The 20,564-nt window shown below is 39.6% G+C and overlaps 2 protein-coding genes across 4 annotated transcripts in view; both read right to left on the bottom strand.

The window, feature by feature from the left end:
* Positions 1-1,032, bottom strand: part of FILIP1 (filamin A interacting protein 1) — an 88,518-nt gene extending 87,486 nt beyond the window's left edge. Inside the window, exon 1 of one of the 3 annotated variants that reach the window (XM_063312954.1) lies at positions 502-1,032. The gene's annotated coding sequence lies outside the window, so the exon portion shown is untranslated. The remainder of the gene's footprint in view (positions 1-501) is intronic. The other 2 variants (XM_063312962.1, XM_063312971.1) reach the window with 2 other exon arrangements.
* LOC134503995 (cytochrome c oxidase subunit 7A2, mitochondrial) overlaps positions 1-20,564 on the bottom strand; it is a 410,163-nt gene that overhangs the window by 121,025 nt on the left and 268,574 nt on the right. The window lies entirely within an intron of this gene.

Below are 20,564 nucleotides of genomic sequence, written 5' to 3'. Positions count from 1 at the left end.
TAATGTGATAGAGATTTTTTATCTGATGAGGAGGATTTTTTTTAAAGGCAGACTTTTTTTTTTTTAAAGCAAAAGAGTGAACTTTATACATGCCCCAATGAGTTCTGTGAAACTTGTGCTCAAATAATATGTGACATGAAGAGCTCTTCTGACAGCATGCAGTTTTCCAAAGCCAGGCAACACTCATTCCCATCTCCTTGTTTTTGTCTCCTATCTCCTGTCATTATGTCTCCAGTTTTGTTTTTAGACTGTTGCCCTTATCCCAGCAAGTTCAGGGGAGAGCTCTGAAGGTGGTGATTTCTCTATATTGCCAAAAGCAAAAGAAAGCCCGTCTTCTCTCTCTCTCCCTTCTCAACTTTTCAAACTAGGCAGAACACTAAGAACAGAAGGCACACAGATTGGGGTGGGGGGGTATGGGAAAGGAACCAGGGAGCCATTTTTAAGCAAGAAAACAAACAAGCCAATTACAGTATTTGAGGCAAAGTATCAGTTCAGTCTTACCTGCCGGCTGAAGGGAAGGACTTAGATGCCAGCTCTTTAGAAGGATGTGTGTTCTTGGAAGACTTCAGAAATGTAGCTTACATGACCAACACTGAAGGTATCCAGGCCCAGAAGAGCACCGGGCAAACTTTGATCTTTCTTTTCTTTCTAGATCTACCAGGGACTGAAGTCATGCAGGAAACAGAGAAACAGAGAGCTAAAGAGGAACGTAGTTCCTGTTCTGAGAGATACCAGTCAGAAGAAAGAAGAGCTACAAGTGCTCTCTTAGGTTTCACCCAGGCTTTTGTTAGAAGACTATTCTCCTGGTTGTTTTGCCCCCACCCACAACTGTTGCTTGTGGGAGCTAAGCTTTGGCAGTGAAGTTCTGAGATTGTATTTCCCCTCTCCTGGGCTCCTTGCAGGCTGCTGAGAGCAATGACTTTGTGGAGCTGAGCTCGCTGGTTCTATATTTATCCAGTGTTCTCAGCAAGTCAAGCCTGTCAACAGCTGAGAAGTTTGGAGCAGGCTCTGCCTAGTTCCTCAGCTGCCGAGTTATCAGTGGATATGGAGCTGTGTTGTTCAGTGGCTCACCTCAGTACAGGCAAAGGAAGCTTTTTTCTAAGCAACATTTTCCTGTGATTCTAAACAATCAGCATAGATGGAGTGTTACTGTGGAGCTGAGGAGAGAATGAGACATAAAGCAGGACCTTAGTTGTAGGCACAACTTTTCAGGCCAGAATGTCTGGAGTGTTGCAGGAAAAAATATACTGATGGTAGATCTGGAATATTCCTGGGATTTTGTGGATGTGCAGGATGTTGGAAGTCCTGGCAAATCCAGCATGCCTCATTAGCATATGGATGGTTGCTCTAGGATGTAAACTCTCTGTGCTATTGAGGAAGCTGTTTGTTCCCACTCCCACTTCCTCTCTCTCTCTTCCTCCTCCTCCTTCCACTTGGAGCAAAGCATGCAGCATGCTTTGCCTGCCGCTCCATCTTGGGCCATGAGGTCAGCCTAAGAAAAGAAACCTCTGCCCCTATTCTACATGTAGCTCTTAGCAGCTGTAGGGCTGAGAGATCACCAAGTATAGGTAAAGAACAGAAGAAACAAAGAACATCATTTTCCATCAAAGATGAATGTAACTGGACCAAAGAATAAAGTCAGTAAAACTCTTTTTTTATTTTACTTTGAACCTGCATGTGATTCTTGTCTAAGCATGTGATTCTTTATGCTTGGGAGGCTAAGTGTGTAAGATCAATAACCTATGTTTCTCTGACATGCTCATTAAACCTATTTTAGATAATATTCTTTTTCTGTGCACAGCTTCCTCCGCTGTGTTAAACTCTGCTCCACTTCAGTTGTTCTAGCAGGCCACTAAATGGCCTCACAGGAAGGTGTATAAACTGTATTTAGCCTATGTTAGGGCTTACATTGCATTTTCCCTGTATTTCTTCTCCCAAAATGGCAGAAAACCTGGCTACCAATTTTCAGCACTCAGGCTCAAAGATATGGTCAGGATGGGATCTGAAATTCCCATGAAAAGCAGTTTGAAGGTTGCATGCAGCCCTATGGCCACAGTTGCCCACTTTTCCCACTCCTGTATAGAGAGAGAAAGGCAATATCAGCTGTCCTAAAGTTTCCTTGTTCAATAGTATCTTCCCTCCCAATGCTGATCTCAGTGCTGCCAAAATCTGTTCAGCAGATTTGGAGAGTGGGAGATGGGTGGTCAAGGAGGAGGAATAGTTCCCTCCCTGATCTATTTATTTAATTTATTTATTTATTAAATTTATCCCACCCATCTCCCCCAAAAGGGGGACTCTGGGTGGTTTGCAATAAAACACTTCATTTACACTTCAGTCAATGGAACAAATGACTGGATTTCACCCAATATTCCAAAAAAGAACTACCAAACACTCTTTTTTTAATCTGTTAAATTGTGTCCAGTTCTCAGAGACTGCCTGGACAAGTCCCTGCAATTTTCTTGGTAAGGTTTTTCAAAAGTGGTTGCCATTGCCTCCTTCCTAGGGCTGAGAGAAAGTGACTGGCTCAAGGTCACCCAGCTGGCTTCATGCCTAAGGTGGGACTAGAACTCTCAGTCTCCTGGTTTCTAGCCTGAAGCCTGTAACCTCTACCCCAAACTGGCTCTCATAACCATACATTTAGTCACTGTCATGTTTATTCTTACTTTAATTGAAGGTTTTTTTTAAAAAAAATCAGAAAACAAAATCTTTGAAAGGTCAGTGGCATTCCCTAGGAGAAAATGTTACACATAAAGACCAAGTTTAAATCAGTTTGCCTGTTCTGAAGCAAATAAAACTGGTGTATGGAATGTTAACCAGGCACCTGTGAGGTAGCTTGGCATTCTAGCAGGTCATTTATTTAATCAGCTACTATGAGAAACCAATCTGTGAATCAGCTTCAATCTTTGTTTTCTCACTACATGGTGAGATGCAGGTCAGAGTCAATTTAAGAAAACTAGAAATCTTAACAGGAATATTTGATTTGATCTGAACCTGAGATTAATGATTATGTGTAACAACAGGACATTATCTCAGTTTGCTAAAGGCAAATGATTGCTGAATGACTTAAAACATCAGCATCAGAATTAAAATAATCATAGCTTATTATTTATTTTCTATCCAGCCTTTATTATTTTTATAAATACCTCAAGGCGGTGAACATACCCAACACTACTTCCTCCTCCTATTTTTCCCACAACAACAATCCTGTGAGGTGGGTTGGGCTGAGAGAGAGTGACTGGCCCAAGGTCACCGGCCAGTTTCATGCTTAAGGCGGGACTAGAACTCACAGTCTCCTGGTTTCTAGCCTGGTGCTTTAACCACTAGACCGATTGATTAGAGAAAGTTTTAATTATTTCTGCAAGGTAGAAAACATTTATATTTCTATCAGAACACAAAATTCTGAGCAATACAAAATAACTACTTAGTAATGGAGATTCAGAATAGCCAATTTTATGTGTAAAATTTAACAGTAATTAGAGTAAATGAACCTGTGTAGCTTTGTTGATAGTAGATGGACTTTTTTTTTTAGTGGGCTCAGCAGCACTACAGTGGGGCCAGTTGGCAGCAGTAGGCCCAGAGTTCCCTAAAAGTCAAACTCTGGTGCAAGGGCAAAAAAGAATATTTATTTTATTTATTTAATTTTTATCCCGCCTTTATTATTTTTATAAGTGACTCAAGGCGGCGAACATACTCAATACTCCTTCCTTCTCCTATTTTCCCCACAATAGCAACCCTGTGAAGTGAGTTGGGCTGAGAGAGAGGGACTGGCCCAAGGTCACCCAGCCGCCTTTCATGCCTAAGGCGAGACTAGAACTTACAGACTCCTGGTTTCTAGCCTGTTGTCTTAACACCAGACCAAACTGGCTCTCACACAATTCCCGTGCATTGCACATTACACTAATATACAAACCTTCCCTAACTTGGTTACCCTCCAGATTAGTGAACACTGATTCCCAGTATTCCCAATCAGCATAGTTACTAATTACAGTTCTGGCGTGGATGTCCACCATCTGGACAGCATTCAGATTGGGGAAAGCTGTCACAAACTATCATTTGCAAATCACAATCCACAAAACCCCAAGTCAAAGCCAAACAAACTGACTAACAATTTGGCATAATGTATGAATCCAGAGAATATCTTTGTTTAACACTCCTATCCAATTTCCAAGTCTAAATCACATCCAAAGACCGTAGTAATTCCATGGTGAGAAAAACTGTTGTTTGTGTAACCACAAGTACGGAGGCCAAATTAAATCTATAAAATATTGCAGGGGAAAGGTTAACTACTCCTTGATACCCAGCTTTCTTTCTCTGATCGAATTGGAGCCTCCTAGAGTATGTAAAAAAAATAAAATATAATGGCAAACATTCTCTGCTTTTACTAGCAGAACACCGAGAAGAAAATAAACCAAGAAATGTTGGCAATTCACAAAAGGAAACAAAAGCGGAATGAAATGTTTACGTCCTCATTCCAGCTCAGCGTTAAATGCAGTTTGCTAACACACTCCGTCATTAAGTCTTTAGAAGCCAATTGAGTAAGAATCAGCAGATGCACACTCATAAATGGACTGGGGCCATGATGGATATTTTCTGGATGCATGACTTCTGATTTTCTCCTTACGTGGGAAGCACATTTGATTTTTTATCTGTTCAAAAAAACATTTTTAGGACAGTATGTTTTGGGGAAAAATATAGGCCTCATTCATTCTGCTGATGGAATGAACCCCGAGTGACAACTCAATTTGTATTCTCTTACAGAGATACTTATTTTACCCTTGTTTATGTGAATTGTTCATCATTTAACATTAAATAATTTCCTATAATAAAATTATTTCATAGATAAAGATTCCCATAATCTTTGCATCTCTGTGTGGCTACCAATATAACAAGCCGCTAAAGTGCAAATTGCAAGATTTACTTAGGCAGAAGACATGAAGGCAGTTATGTTGAACTGGGAACACACAAGGAATTTTGAGAGCATGTGGTGGGGGACTTCACAAAATGGCTGCCATAATGGGCATGGCCTGTCACAAAATACCCAGTTACCAGAAGGCAGATGAGTGCCCCAGTGTTCTCTACCATCTTAGAGAAACTTTTGTAGAGTCCAAAGACATTTCTACGAATAAATATGATGGTAGAGGCTGATGTTTTGTTTTGCAACATGCTAGCCACCAGTTTTGTTTGTTTATTTATTTTATTAAAAGAAACTGGTGGACACAAGTAAGGTGCCTGGGTGGAGCACTAGAGTATACTTCTGGACTAAGAAATGCATTTCTGTCCTTGCTGCTCAGACTAGGCTGATACGTTTGGTGTGCTTCTGTGTCTTTTGGTTCTGACTTCAGATGAGCTCTTCAGACCTGCATCATGGTTGTCCTTCAGTCCTATTCTGGTTTTGATCCTATCTTCCATCATGGTCCCTTGATTCCAGGTCTTCTGTGCAGCACTTCTGTCTATTGATTGATTGATTGATTGATTGGATTTGTAAGATCACCTAACTGTAAAACTCAACATGTCATAGGGGACAAGTTAAAACCACAAGCAAATACCAAACAATAATCAAGAATTACAAAAAAATTAAGGCAGTTGTAGCATGCCAGAGGATTCACAAAACTCCATGGCCCAGGTCTCAAAGAACCAGGTCTTTATGGTCTTTCTGAAGGGCAGCAGGCTTCCTTGCTCCCAGTGGCCTATCTCAGACCGTTACCTATGGAGCAGCCCTAATGGTTCCTTTTGCCTTGAGAGGTCTCCTGAAAAGGAACTTCTAAAGATTAGAGGCCTTCGTAAAATCCTTATCCAATCTGAAATTGCATTTTTTAAATCTATCTTTTGGGAAGAAAATGTCACTTCCATCTACCTGTGAAGCAAAGGAGCAGTTCTGAACACGTATTGCCCTGTTTGGCCTCTTCACTGTCTACAGTACAGAAGGCTGGAAGACACAACTGTCTTATTCTGGAGCAGAAACTTTTTATGATACAGGGGCACTTCTGAGTAAATATTTTGGGGATTGATATTTTAGGTATAGCTAGAAAGAAATCAGTGAAGATTGGAAATAAATTGCTTGTTGTCTCTACTCTTTATGTCAAAAGGCATGTTGTTCAGTGGCAGTTTCTTAACTACCCTATTTAGCTTTTATGGTGCTCTCTCATCCAAGTACTACCCAAGTATAGTCCTGCTTAGCTTTTTGAAGACCAGACAAAGTCAGCTGGTGCTACCATGTTCTATAACTGGTAAATAAAAATTAAGGCCACTCTAAATGTGCTGCCTGACAAGCAAAGGCACAGTATTACAAACCAGAGTAGGAAATTTGTGGCCCTCCAGAAATTGCTGGAGTCCATTTCTAATGATACCAGACCCAATATAACTAAAAGCAGAGATTATATAAATTATTGTCCAATAACAAGATCTCCACAGCTTCTCCACTCCTGTTTCAGAATCAGAAAAAAGCAGAGCCAATGACCACAGCAGAATGAAGAGCTGGCAAGTAGACTAGCTCTTTGTAATTCCTCTCTGGACAAGGAGGGGACTTGAGATTGCCCACAAATGCTCCAGACAATTGCTCCTTACGAGGAGACCACAAGACAGAGGTCTCTGATGGGTTTAGAGCTCTGGGAGACAAAGGAATAGCCATCTTTTTGCTAAAACCATGGTTGGCACCTTCAAAAGGACACTGGGTTTGCATATTTCCTTTTCTAATCACCTTTGGAAATTGCTCGTTAACTGCTTTTCAGCTATTAGGAACCTTTGGATCAACAAGTTTTACTGCACTGGTTGAGTTTCCTTCAATCCTTAGCAAATAAGTTTTAAATACAAATTTAAGGACTGGGGGAAAAAGTTTCTTTTGGAATAAACAGCAAAGGGTGATTAGAACTCTGATTTTGGAAAGTTATAAACAGACTATGAGTCCAGATGGATTTGAAATAAGATTTTGGAATTAATTAAAAGAATCCTTCCAATGGGGAAATGCTTTCATTTTGAATTCTCTTAAAACAATGATGGGATGAGACTTTGAAGGTTGGACAGGAGGGAAGCAGAAGGAACTAAAGATTACTATTAAAGGAGAAGAACACTTAAATTCCACTTACTAATAAAGAAAGGAACAAAATATTTTAACATTGGACCTCCTGAAGGATATTTTTGAACAATGTACCCAGAAGTTAATTTTAAGAGTGTCTATAGATAGACTGTGTTTGAAAGATGTTATGGAAGAGGGACAAGGTTTACTGAACAAGACTGAGGCTGATCTGAAAGTGGATTTAAAAATGACAGGCTACAAGAATGATATGGAAAAAGATGCTACGCTGGACATACAAAAGAAACCGGCTGATGTCTTAATAATTTAAAGGGGTATACAAATAACAAGCCAGAAGAGTGACCTGGATAATTTTCCTATAATGGATTTACAAAACCATCTTGTTAAAGCTTTGAAGAATTTTGTGAGAAGGGACAAAGAAAAAAATAAAAAGAAATCAAATTTTAGGACATTATTTGAAGAGACTAAAGATCAAGATTGTTAAAAGTAAAAGGAAGGAATATAAAGTTGGTTTATTTGATCAAGGATGTGTTGTTATCTCTAATAACCCTTTATGGACTTTTTCTGATTAGGAGTGAACAATGAGGCTTTAAGGATTTGTTTATAGATAAGAATTGGGATATGGGAAGAAGAGATCATTTGTTGTATTTTAAGAGAAGGTGATGTTAAAATTACTACACACACACACACACACACACACACGAAGTGTGTGTATATATATATATATAGAGAGAGAGAATATGTGTGTGTGTGTGTGTGTATAATCAGACAATAGGGATTATCTGAAAAGAAACACCCTGATTCCATACTTATTTTTGTAACTCATTCACTATTCTTATTCCCAATCTATAAATACTTATGACCTGGTTATGACATTGGTATCTTGATATCCACTGACAGAACTGAATTGTTCAGAGGCAATGCAGTCATGCAAGGATAAAATTCTCAAGGGCTACAAGGAAGAACAACCTTCAGATGGTTCTTGATAGTAGAATTCTTTCTATCCATGTATCTGTTTTCTTGCTTAGAAAGAGAAATATTTTAAAAGGCCAAAGTAGTTTAGCAGTTTACTTCAAAAACAAGCAGACTCTTCCCCAGAGTTTTTCCCTATATTCTGATTGGTTTAGCTGTCACAGAATGTTACGTTCTTTCTCAAGAACTGCATTAAGGCAATTTAGAAATATACAAGATATCAACTCCAAAATAAGTTTCTACTGAGTTCAGTGGTATTTCCTCCAAATAAAAAAAGTTCAGAATTGTAGTCAATTGCATTCTCTCTTTCTCTCCATCAACAAATATGAGAGCAATGAAAGGGTGGGGGTGGTGAGTATGATAGCATGTAAGACAGTGGTCACACTAGCCAATTTCCAGTACTGTTGCCCAAAACAGAGCAAGCTTGTTATAGTTCAGGTCATAGCCCACTTACTTCACTAGGATAGTTAAGCACACAGTTTAATCTATATCCTCTCTTTGAACTCCACAGAATTTATCACAGAGGAAACATGCTAAGATGGCACTACAGTAAACCTCTCTGAATGAAACATTAGTGTGATACTCTGGTTAGATCATGTCCTGTCTTTATTCAGGCATAGTTCCTTTAACTATTGCAAACAATCAGAAATGTATAAGTGGTTAGTGCCTAATTTCTGCAACGTTTCCTGTGGAGCAACACAGGAAACTTGTGTCCCAATGAATAAGATAATGTGGAAAGTGTGAAGGAAATCTGATGGCTGTAAATTGTTTATAATCTGACCCCTACAGTTAAACTGAAGGTTTTAATCATCTAAATTCTGAAATAGGATTGTTCCAGAGCAAATTTTGGGATGCGGATACTGTTAAGCAACATCATGCATCCACCTGGTCAAAGTATATGAATGCACCATCTGTATGTCCCCCTTAGGAAAATAGGAAGCAGAAAGTGTAACAAGGAATATCTGGTAGAGTACTATACTGAAGTTCTTATACTGAGGTGATTATAGCATTCATTGATAAATCATTTAAACCGTTTTTCTTTTAACACCTAAACAGGTATCCAAAGAAATTGTCATATCATATCTTTAAATAACTAGCTATGAACATATTTTAGCACTCATAATTCTTTTCAGTATTAAAAATTACAGTAGACTCTCAGTTAACCAGAACTCAAGCAACCAGCACAAAAATCGAACCCAGAAAAAAACAGCACTCTCAAACAACCAGAAAAAAAACCCGGCACTCTCAAGCAACCGGCAAAAAAATCTGTATCTCTCTCTGCTGCCATCTAGTGTTTAGTAGTAATTTAATAGTAACTCTCAAGCAACCAGAAACTACATTTATCCGGCATCTACCAATCCCCATGGGGGCCGGTTAACTGGGAGTCTACTGTACTACAGGTAGATAAAATATCAGTCTAAAGACCTTGCTGAGCAGATATACTGCATTTCTTCTTTTCTTCCTTGGCATATTTTGTGTAGCAACAAAAAAGCTGAAAGAAATGGCGGGGAAACACACAGCTGTTTCAGATGGAAGCTGACATCTGGTAAAATTCTGTGGTAAAATTTTACTTTTTCTAAAGCAGAACAATTGCACAGTGAAAATCTTCTCTGGAAGTACCTGAAGGTATTACTACTGGTACAATAATAAACCCTTGCATAAAAACATGATCGGGCCCTGTATAGAAAGAATGGTATATTTTAGTTTACCCATTTGGAGTATTTTTAATTCAGAACATTCTTTCACAGCAAAGATTCTTCTAAGAAAGCTTCAAAAATAAAATGAATAATAATAAATTAATAAAACCAATAACTCATAAATCTTATCTACATGATCTACTTTTATCAAGAGGTATTGGGTATAGCATGGAAACAGTAATACCTCGATATTTCCTGTGTTATAGCTTTGAACGTGAGAATTGACTTCAGCATTGCAGTCCTTTCTTCCCACCAAACGCAGCTGAATGCACTGTAAAACAGATAGCAGTAAAGGAAACAGGGGTGGATTAATATACTATTCTAGGCATGTTTACTCAGAGGTTAGTTCCATGGAGATCAGTGGATCTTGTTTCCATGTAACTATGCTCTGAATGTCAACCAAAAGAGTTTTCCACATAGCATTAATTTTTTGTCTGAAACATTTATCAAGCCTGTTGTTCAAACAGACATGGAATATTAAAACAAAAAAATGTACTTCCCAACGAATTGGGGAATATCATGCAGTATATTTTGATGAAGGAGGGTAAGATCCATAAATATTTGTTAAAGGTCCATTCAGTTAATGAACCACTTAAAATCTGAAGATATTGCAAACTGAAATGTTCTGGATTTCTACTTTCTCTATCTGAATGACTAGGGGAGCAATTTGAGCTGAAAACTTAGAAACACATTCATTATTGCTATTGCAATCATTATATAATGAACAGGTGCATTTGTAGGATTATGACCATCTGAATTGTCACTTGACAATTTAGCAGCACTAAACATAATTCTTTGCAGAATTCTAACTTGGCATTTCACTTCTATATTAGCATGGGTTAGTGTGGGCATGTTCAATTATACTTATCTGAATTGTGTTAATTTTTATTAAAAATATGTTTGGGAAAGACCTAGTGAAAATCAGTAGTATAGTTAAATACTATCTTATATTTAACATCTATATCTATATTAAGAGCTAGTTTTGTGTAGTGGTTAAGGCACCAGGCTAGAAACTGAGCGACTGTGAGTTCTAGTCCCACCTGGAAGCCAGCTGGGTGACCTTGGGCCAGTCTGTCTCTCTCACCCCTAGGAAGCAGGCAGGCACTTCTGAAATTTTGCCAAAAAACCTGCAGGGACTTGTCCAGGCAGTCACCAGGAGTCAAGACTGACTTGAAGGCACCCCCTCAAAAGAACCCCTCTACATCTCTCATCCTCTGCATATGCCAGCAAGTGTGTGTGCCTTCGAGTCAGTTTTTGGCTGGCTGGGGAATTCTGGGAATTGAAGGCTACACATCTTAAAGTTTCCAAGTTTGAAAATCACTGATCTTTTGTAATCATGCATTCCATTTTCTCTATCAAACAACTCTTGGTCTCTCAGACCTTAAAATTCAGATCTTCACATCTCATTGAATCCTACAGTCTTATCTAATACTTGCTGCAAATCGTTTGGATTCTTAGCCAACAATATGGCATCCCATAGAGATATGTTCCTATCACCACACAACATGCCTCTAGCACCACTACAAAAATCCATATACACATATCCATAAATACATTAACCAACTAAGGAGACATCACACACTCTTATCTGATTCCCAGCTCAATAATGAACTATTTCCTAAGCATTCCATGTAGTGCCACATCTGCATTACCTCCATCATAAAGTGCTTTTATCGCATTCAGCAACTAACCCTCAACTCTGTATCTGTGCAAAGCAGTCTGTAATTCAATCCTATTGCCTTTATCGTATGCTTTTTCTAAATCAACAAATATTCAGTAAACTTACTCATATCCATACGTTTTTCAAAGACCTGGGGAAGACGCAAAACCTAGTGTCCACATTGCTTGCCTGGCTTAAAGCCACATTGCACTTCCCTAATTTTGCTGTCCTAAATGTATGATTACACTACATATACTGTCTAGTTGGTGGATTGCAGGCAAGGTTATGTTAGCATTCAAAGTAGTCTCTAGACTACAGACCCCAGCTTACTTAGAATACAATAAGCATGCTTGGGGTAAATTGCCTTGGTTGGTCTTGTGACATATTTGTCAAATTGTGCTAAAACTGACATTGACCTTATGGTTAGCAGAGAATGCTCTGTGTGCCCTAGGTACAATGAAGGCTGGTAACCTATTCTTTCTTACTGAAAAGCATTCATAAGACTAAAATGTATCTTCTCGTTACTGTTTCTCATTAAAGTATGTCATCTAATTGTTTTTCAGGCAACCTTGAACCAATATTTGCTTTATTGTGTTGCAAAACATTTAGATTAATACAGTGAATGAGATCCAATTAAATGAATAAATGGCTTCAGTTACCTCTTTTGCAAGTAGTTTCCTTGCAATATAGGGGGAAAAATACATTTAGAAGGAATTAAGGGAAAATACAGAAAACTACTTATTGAATTGGGGAATATGGGGCCCCCAAACTGTTGCAGAGAAATGTTTGGAAAGGGGTACAAGGAAAGGGAGAATTGCACCCTTGTACTGCTGAACATATATCATCCTGTCAGGAAAGTTTTGACCGGGGAACTTTGTACAAGTAAAACACTTTATAAAATGAGCTCTGAGAAAATCCTTCAATAAATGTTAATATTCCTGGGCAAAGCAGACATGTTTATATTCATGAGAACAGTAAAAATACATGTTAAACCCAAGGCAGAATCCAATAACTACTAAGGCTCTATATAGGCTGTCATCCTAGAAGGCTGCAGGTATGAAGCTGAGAAAGCTGTCACTTCCAGGTAGATGGTAGCAAGAGTGATGTACAGTATACTGAACGTAAGGGTTTTTCTAACTTACATCTAATGATAGTACAACCTCTTTTTTCTGCTGTGTCCTCATGATGTTGCCTTCATCTGGTTCTTAGTCCATACCTTAGGCAGCCTTAAGTCATCTTCAGTTGTTCTGAGGCAAGTATTTTTCCTTTTATTCCAACACAGTTTTTCTTATGAATACAACTGGATGTGCTTCATTGACCATTCTGTTGGTGGCACAGCCAGATCATTCTTAGAGGTGGGATGAACTAGCTCCTAATGGGCATTTCCCTCTCATCTACTTCTTGAGTTATGTCTTCCAGGACCATTCTTCTTTGTGCAGCAGAAGATTCCATTACTTTCAAACCACAGACCTAGTTCTATAAGATGGATTGGTCCAAATAGCAAAGGAGCAGTGATAGTGGTGGGAGGGGGTTGAGTGATGAAGCAGCAGAGAAGCTTCATAGGGTAGTCCTCTCATTGGCAGGCTATTATCTGGGTTCCTATTGAACACTGGTTTAGCATTCTTTCAGAAGAGTTCTAAACCCATGTGCAAAAGGAGCTGAATAGTAGCTGACTAGTAGGGGAGCTGTTTAGTTCTCTTCACCACTTCACCATGAAGCTCCTTTTCCATTATTGGTCACCTGTTAATTGGGTTTCTTTTGAATGCACTTGTGCAAAATGCTTGCACAAAGTCAGGAAAGAGTTTAGCAATCTGTCTAGCAATCTGTCAAACCTTGCTTCCTTCCTCAATCTCTTTCCTCATTAAGAAAAATGACAGGTGGTTGTTTTCTCTCCACTTGGTAACATTTGGTGGCAAAGGAGGATAGTAAAATTGGAGGAATCCACCAATTCCTTTATGCGCTGTCCCCTGCACACAGCAATCCTAAAAAGGCAGGGTAGGGATCAGCACAGGGGACAGTAAATTTTATGTTGGTATATTTTTCTGCCAGTTCAAGGGCTAGTGGATAGCACTTTAACTCAAGGAAACCCTTACAACATGGATTAATTTCTCTTGCTGGATTAATATACTACTCTGGGGATGTGATTCCCTCACAAGGATTATGTCATAAAGACAAAGTGTTTGTATCAATATATGCAAAATCATGAACCAAGATTTACCATCTAGAATGGCTAGATTCACACCCTTCTAAGCTAAAACCAAACAAATATATTATGGCTCAGTGCAATCTGTGAATTCAATCATTGTATTCCACTTCTGCTGGTATTAAATCTGTATCAGTTTCAGAGGCAAAAATGTTCAGTGTGATGTCTTCACTGAACTTTAAAGAGTTTAATTTCTGCTGGTTTGGTAGCAAATAGCCTATTTAGTTTACTGTATAGAACTGCTTAACACAAAGGCTTTTTGTACTTAGTGTGGACTCTTAACATTTCTTTTACTTGTTTATCATTACAAGAAAACAGATTTCTTTTAACTGATCATTGCTTCACTTCTCCTAACTGGCTGGCACATACGACAGAGAGATATGTTGAAGTTTCAGTCCTATTTCGAGCACTCATTGGATTCACTGCCAAACATGTGAGTAAAACAACCTGCTCCAGAGAGGCTCCAACATTTTCTTACCAACTGATCTAATTTCTGAAAGCTAGCAGGAGCCTGTTCTCGTTTCTCCACCAGCCTTGCCTATAAATCACTCCTGGAAAGTTAATTCTAGATAGAGAAATGTGAAGATAGAGAGAATGGATCAAAGGAGTGTCACTTTTTGGTAGAAAAGAGCTAAGAAAAACACAGCACAATGTTATGACAAAGATAGCCATCAATGGACAGTTTAAGGGTATTTCCTGTCAGAGAGCTTTTAGTGCTGCCAATCACAGCTGTTCTGGTACTGATGGTTCACAGTTTGGGTAGACCTATGCTTCTTCAGGATATGCATCTCACTAATTTCTATCTGCCCAGTGGACACTCTAAGCTGTTGCATCCCACTCCACCATGTTTTCTGTTTATGTTTAAATGAAAGTATAGCATACAGAATAATTGGACAGCAGTCTTATTCCTGATTTAAGATGGAGCTGAATAGTCTGGATTTTTCTGGTCAGTTTCACAGTCTACCAAGGAAGCTTGTTTTATGCTATCAATTTCAACCTGAGGTTTGAAATTAACAAGACAAAGAAACCAAGTTGAAAAAATTCTGGAGTTCATTATATCCGCAGTGTAATCAAATGCTCCTTTAAATCACTGTGTTGTTTCCTCAAATGGGAAATGGGGTAGTTGAACTTTACATGAGATTGCCAATATCCCCTCCTTCCCTTCTTTAGCAATTGCAACATTAAAACAAATTTTGCCTCTAATGATCACTTTATACGATTGCTGAAGTAGTGGGTTTGTTCAGGGTTTATTGCATGGGGTGGGAAGATCTGGCTCACCCTGGTATCCTTGACTGTGATCAGGAAATCAAGATGAGGGAAAGGAGTCACAATAGACAGAATAAAATTTTGGTGGTTACAACCCTGACCAACATCCAAAATCTTTAATAATTGCTGCTGCTACTGCTGCTGCTACATTTGTTTTCTTACAGAGAGGGTAGATCTGACAAAAATCTGAGGGAGCAGATTTCTTCTTCTTACTGCTCAGGGTAAGTTTTGGTTGGGTGGCACTTCTCTGCAAGCACTTTAAAGTTGCAAAGAAGTGAACATCCCCATGCCAGCAGCATCTGGGTACCCATAAATAGTCAGATGAACCTACTCAAACCCTGCTTTGCTTTCATTGTGAAATCCAAGGACTTGAGAAAGTTGGTCAGTTTGGAGTCTCTCTCATATTCAGCTCCTCTATGTGCTATTTCCTTAGATCTCTTGTTATTCATAAGCCTTTAGAATCCTAAGAATTGGAAAAATGAAAGGATATGCTTTTCAGGGTATGAAATGGCTGTGCAACTGGAAATTCTCAGCCTGTGATGAGAGAAACAGTTTCCTCAACACATCGTTCAGCTTCTCAAGAGACAACCCCTCCCACTGTACCTCTTTCATGCACATGACTTCTGAAAACATGCAGTAGTGCTCTGCTCTCTCCCATTCTCCACCATAAAATATTTTGTGGTTAGAAAAAAGAAGATGCAACAAGCTAATTACAAATGGTTTGTGGCATTATCTCAACCTTCTATAAAATTCCATGAATTAAGAAGCTGTACAACTGTTGATATATATGACACACACAAGGGACTTCTGGGAAATTCAAATTCTTACAGGAAACATAGGTATTTGTGAATAGTTATTATACAGAGATGTAGGAAAGTACATTTGCTTCCTGGCTGAAAGCCACCATCAGAGGCATTCATATAACTGCCAGAGAGAGTCCATGTGCTCATCAGCCCAGCTGTCCAGGTAATATAAGTAGCAAATTGTTGATTAGTTCTCTAATTGTGTTAAGACAAAATGTGGTTGTTTCGGTATTGGCTTAGTATATAGCATGCACCCAGCCTTTTCTGTTTATAAACTATGGTTTATGGCTAAACATGCATTGACCTTTTTCATGCATTTTGTCAATGAGGCATAGTTCATATTTGAATAAGCTACAATTGTGACCTATTCAACAGACTTCTGTTAAACAAACAATGACTTGTCAATATGTATGAACTCATGTTTGACTTCTCACTTTCAGCATCTAGTCCCACTGAATAGCCCCTCGGATTGTCTTGCCCTTGAATGGACTTTCCTCTCCAACTGTCTGCTTAGGAATCTGATCGCCTGACTTGATCTCAACTACATTATCTGCCATGATCTTTCGTAATATTCATTTTCTTTCTCTAGAAACGGGGTCTATTCACTGGAGCTCACGTGAAATGTAATCTGCAGAAGATACTGAAAAAGTCCAGATTTTTAAAAAATAAATCTCATTCTGATCATTGTTCCCATTAAAATGTGGTTGTAATCTTGTATGACAAATAATACAGTAAGTGATAGATTAGTTTTAGATACCAATTACCAACGACAGGGCTTGCAAATCCCATTTTGTTCCAATGTTCTTGTTAAATGATGCCAGCTCTGACTTGATAAATGAAACCTCTGTCTTGTGTGTCAGTTGAAGGTAGTCACAGTAAGGAGTGACGCTGCTGTGCAGAATGCTAGAAAGCTGTGAAGTGAACTGAAAATCTTTGGAGTTCTTCTTGAGTCACTGCCTAGCCTTGCTTATGTCAGGCTTTTACACCATTAACACCAATGTTTTGCTTTCCAAAGCTACAATAAGCATTTGCTCCTCAGACTGAACTATATCTCACCCCGCTAAGATCTGTCCATAGTTTGAAAGCTGCATTAGGCCATGTCTGAACACAGTAAAAGAAATGTGGTACACGTATCTTGCATGAAGAGGAGGCGTGACTAATAAGGAAAAAAAAATCAGAGTCTTGAGGAAAGGCTTGGTCAATGGCAGAGGAGCTTGTGCTGGCCAGGATGGGCTCTTTTCTCCTTACCATCTCTATTGTGTTTTAATTGTTAGTTGTAATATTCCTCAGCTTCGATATTTCCCTTGCATTGGCTTCCCTCCAGGGTTAGCTTTTGGGGGTGGGAGGGGTGTTATTTGGGAAACACAGAAGAACGAAGGAATTTTGGATCTGGTGCAACCAAGGCCTTCTGCAGTCCATCCCTAGCATAGCCCTTGTTCTTCCTTGTTACAATGGATGGCCGCTAGGAGTGGGCCTCCTCCTCCTCCTCCTCCTCCTCCTCCTCCTCCTCCTCTGTCTCTTGAGAAAGGGATCCATACTACCCCGTGCAGGTTGTGCAGTGTCAGTCTCCTGCAAGCCTCCCTCAGCTTTGGGTTTCATGCCAAGGACTGTGATTCAAGAGTGAGTTCCAACAAAGCCTGATTGGGAGGTGGAGGTGGGGTTGGAAGTTTTAAATGTGTTAAGGCACCAATTTTGTTCCTTAGACCCAAAATGCACCCCCACCCCATGCAAAAAAGATCCCACCCCTTCTGGGGCTACAAAAGGGACACTAGGAGGATGTATTTTTCCACTCCTGTCCTGGGGCCTCTAGGACACCCCCCCAATACTGTGAGATGGCACCCTTGCCTGTCAACCTGGGAGTCAAACAAGCAATCTCTTCCCTATCTCAGTATTATTCCACTGTTGTTAATAAAATAAATCCCTTTCATTGCTCTTGCTCTTGTCGCAATCCAAGACATAGTTAGCCGAATCCAGGGGACTTCTCAATAAACATAATTAGGACTGAACTGGAAATCACATTGGCAGTCCCCTTAATTTCAATTTATTGTTCCCATTCTGGTTGCATAATTATAAAGCAATTACAGGTTTGAGGATATCAAACTTCTTGTGCAGAATGTTCTTTATTGGTACTTTATTGTCCTAAGCCTATTAAGTAATAAAATAATGCCATCTTGTGGTGCTTTACTGAATTACGTTTATATAATATATCAACAGCACAATTATTTTTATTTACCGACAGGAAGCTCTGGCGTGGGCTGGTCCATGAAGTCACGAAGAGTCGGAAGCGACTAAACGAATAAACAACAACAACACAAGCAAAACCCCACTATGTTCAGTAGACTTTACACCCAGGTAAAGGTAATCCTGTTTTGGACAATTGCTTAAAAGAGATCACATTTAATAATTACATTTTGTTGTTGTTTATTCGTTTAGTCGCGTCCGACTCTTCGTGACTTCATGGACCAGCCCACGCCAGAGCTTCCTGTCGGTCGTCAACACCCCCAGCTCCCCCAGGGACGAGTCCGTCACCTCTAGAATATCATCCATCCACCTTGCCCTTGGTCGGCCCCTCTTCCTTTTGCCCTCCACTCTCCCTAGCATCAGCATCTTCTCCAGGGTGTCCTGTCTTCTCATTATGTGGCCAAAGTACTTCAGTTTTGCCTTTAATATCATTCCCTCAAGTGAGCAGTCTGGCTTAATTTCCTGGAGGATGGACTGGTTGGATCTTCTTGCAGTCCAAGGCACTCTCAGAATTTTCCTCCAACACCACAGTTCAAAAGCATCGATCTTCCTTCGCTCAGCCTTCCTTATGGTCCAGCTCTCGCAGCCATATGTTACTACGGGGAACACCATTGCTTTAACTATGCGGACCTTTGTTGTCAGTGTGATGTCTCTGCTCTTAACTATTTTATCGAGATTTGTCATTGCTCTTCTCCCAAGGATTAAGCGTCTTCTGATTTCCTGACTGCAGTCAGCATCTGCAGTAATCTTTGCACCTAGGAATACAAAGTCTTTCACTGCCTCTACGTTTTCTCCCTCTATTTGCCAGTTATCAATCAAGCTGGTTGCCATAATCTTGGTTTTTTTGAGGTTTAGCTGCAAGCCAGTGTTTGCACTTTCTTCTTTCACCTTCATCATAAGGCTCCTCAGTTCCTCTTCACTTTCAGCCATCAAAGTGGTATCATCTGCATATCTGAGATTGTTAATGTTTCTTCCAGAGATTTTAACTTCAGCCTTGGATTCCTCAAGCCCAGCATGTCGCATGATGTGTTCTGCATACAAGTTGAATGGGTAGGGTGAGAGTATGCAGCCCTGCCGTACTCCTTTCCCAATCTTAAACCAGTCCGTTGTTCCGTGGTCTGTTCTTACTGTTGCTACTTGGTCGTTATACAGATTCTTCAGGAGGCAGACAAGATGACTTGGTATCCCCAAACCACTAAGAACTTGCCACAATTTGTTATGGTCCACACAGTCAAAGGCTTTAGAATAGTCAATAAAACAGAAATAGATGTTTTTCTGAAACTCCCTGGCTTTTTCCATTATCCAGCGGATATTGGCAACTTGGTCCCTAGTTCCTCTGCCTTTTCTAAACCCAGCTTGTATATCTGGCAATTCTCACTCCATGAACTGCTGAAGTCTACCTTGCAGGATCTTGAGCATTACCTTACTGGCATGTGAAATGAGTGCCACTGTTCGATAGTTTGAACATTCTTTAGTGTTCCCCTTTTTTGGTATGGGGATATAAGTTGATTTTTTCCAATCTGATGGCCATTCTTGTGTTTTCCAAATTTGCTGGCATATAGCATGCATTACCTTGAAAGCATCATCTTGCAAGATTTTGAACAGTTCACCTGGGATGCCGTCGTCTCCTGCTGCCTTGTTATTAGCAATGCTTCTTAAGGCCCACTCAACCTCACTCTTCAGGATGAATAATTACATTATTTCCTCTTTATATCAAAGCACTGAAAAATTAACTTTTAATTTTGTTTATCAGAGAATATGGAACAGGGTTTCCTAATTTTTAGAACTGACTGATTTATATATTAAGTCTTAATGAATTTGTTCACAAACAAATTAACTTAGCAAAACTTACTGCCCCTCCATAACAAACAAACAAACAAATATTTGCCTTTGTTTGAAAGCCTTTCCTTATTTGCACTTGGTAATCTCTTTATCCTGCCACATACTCATGACATCATTTTCGTCTGGCCCTCAGGCCATATCAGAGGCAACCTTAAATTAATCTTAGCTGTTCTAATTTTCTAGTTTTAGGTAGCATTTTCCCTCTTTCCCAACACAGTTTTTTTGCTGTGAAGACGTTCTTGTACGCTTCATCCATCTATTCTGTTATTGATGTAGCCAAGTGATTCCTAGGGGTTGGAATCAGCCCACCCTCTTTTAGTTACTTTAGGAAGGCACAGGTATGCCCCCTTTCCTACAGTCTCTGGGCATTGTCCTGCAGGGCTATCCTAGTTTAGGCAACAAGATTGGTTGTTTCAAAGCTGATGTGCCAGGTATCTGAGTCAATCACTGATCAGCCTGGATCAATCTGAACAGCAGTTCATCAACACTGACAGTTCTCTCTCTGCCACTTTGCAGAGCAACCTTCCCAAAGTCTATCAGCTGCTGTTTGGGCTGCCTTGAACATGAGTTCAGAGTTCTTCTAGAATAGTGCTAAATTTGTGCCCCAAGGAAGTGCTACTGAGGTGAGAATCGGGCTTCTTCTGAACTGACCTGTACAAAGCACTTGGGCAAAAGCAGAGCCAGTTTTGATAGATGGCTAAATCTGCCTGTGAGCCATCTGTCAAAGGTTGTTCCTTTCTTCTTCCCATGTTAAGGAACATGGTTTTCCTACCATCTGGTGAGATTTTGTAGGAGGAGACATAAACAAAACTGGGGGAATCCACTAATCACTTTCCTTAATGTGTCCTGT

Source organism: Candoia aspera, chromosome 1, assembly GCF_035149785.1.
Source record: "Candoia aspera isolate rCanAsp1 chromosome 1, rCanAsp1.hap2, whole genome shotgun sequence".
Lineage (NCBI taxonomy): Eukaryota > Metazoa > Chordata > Lepidosauria > Squamata > Boidae > Candoia > Candoia aspera.
Note: the sequence above shows the minus strand (reverse complement) of the source record. Positions and strands in the feature narration are given on the sequence as shown.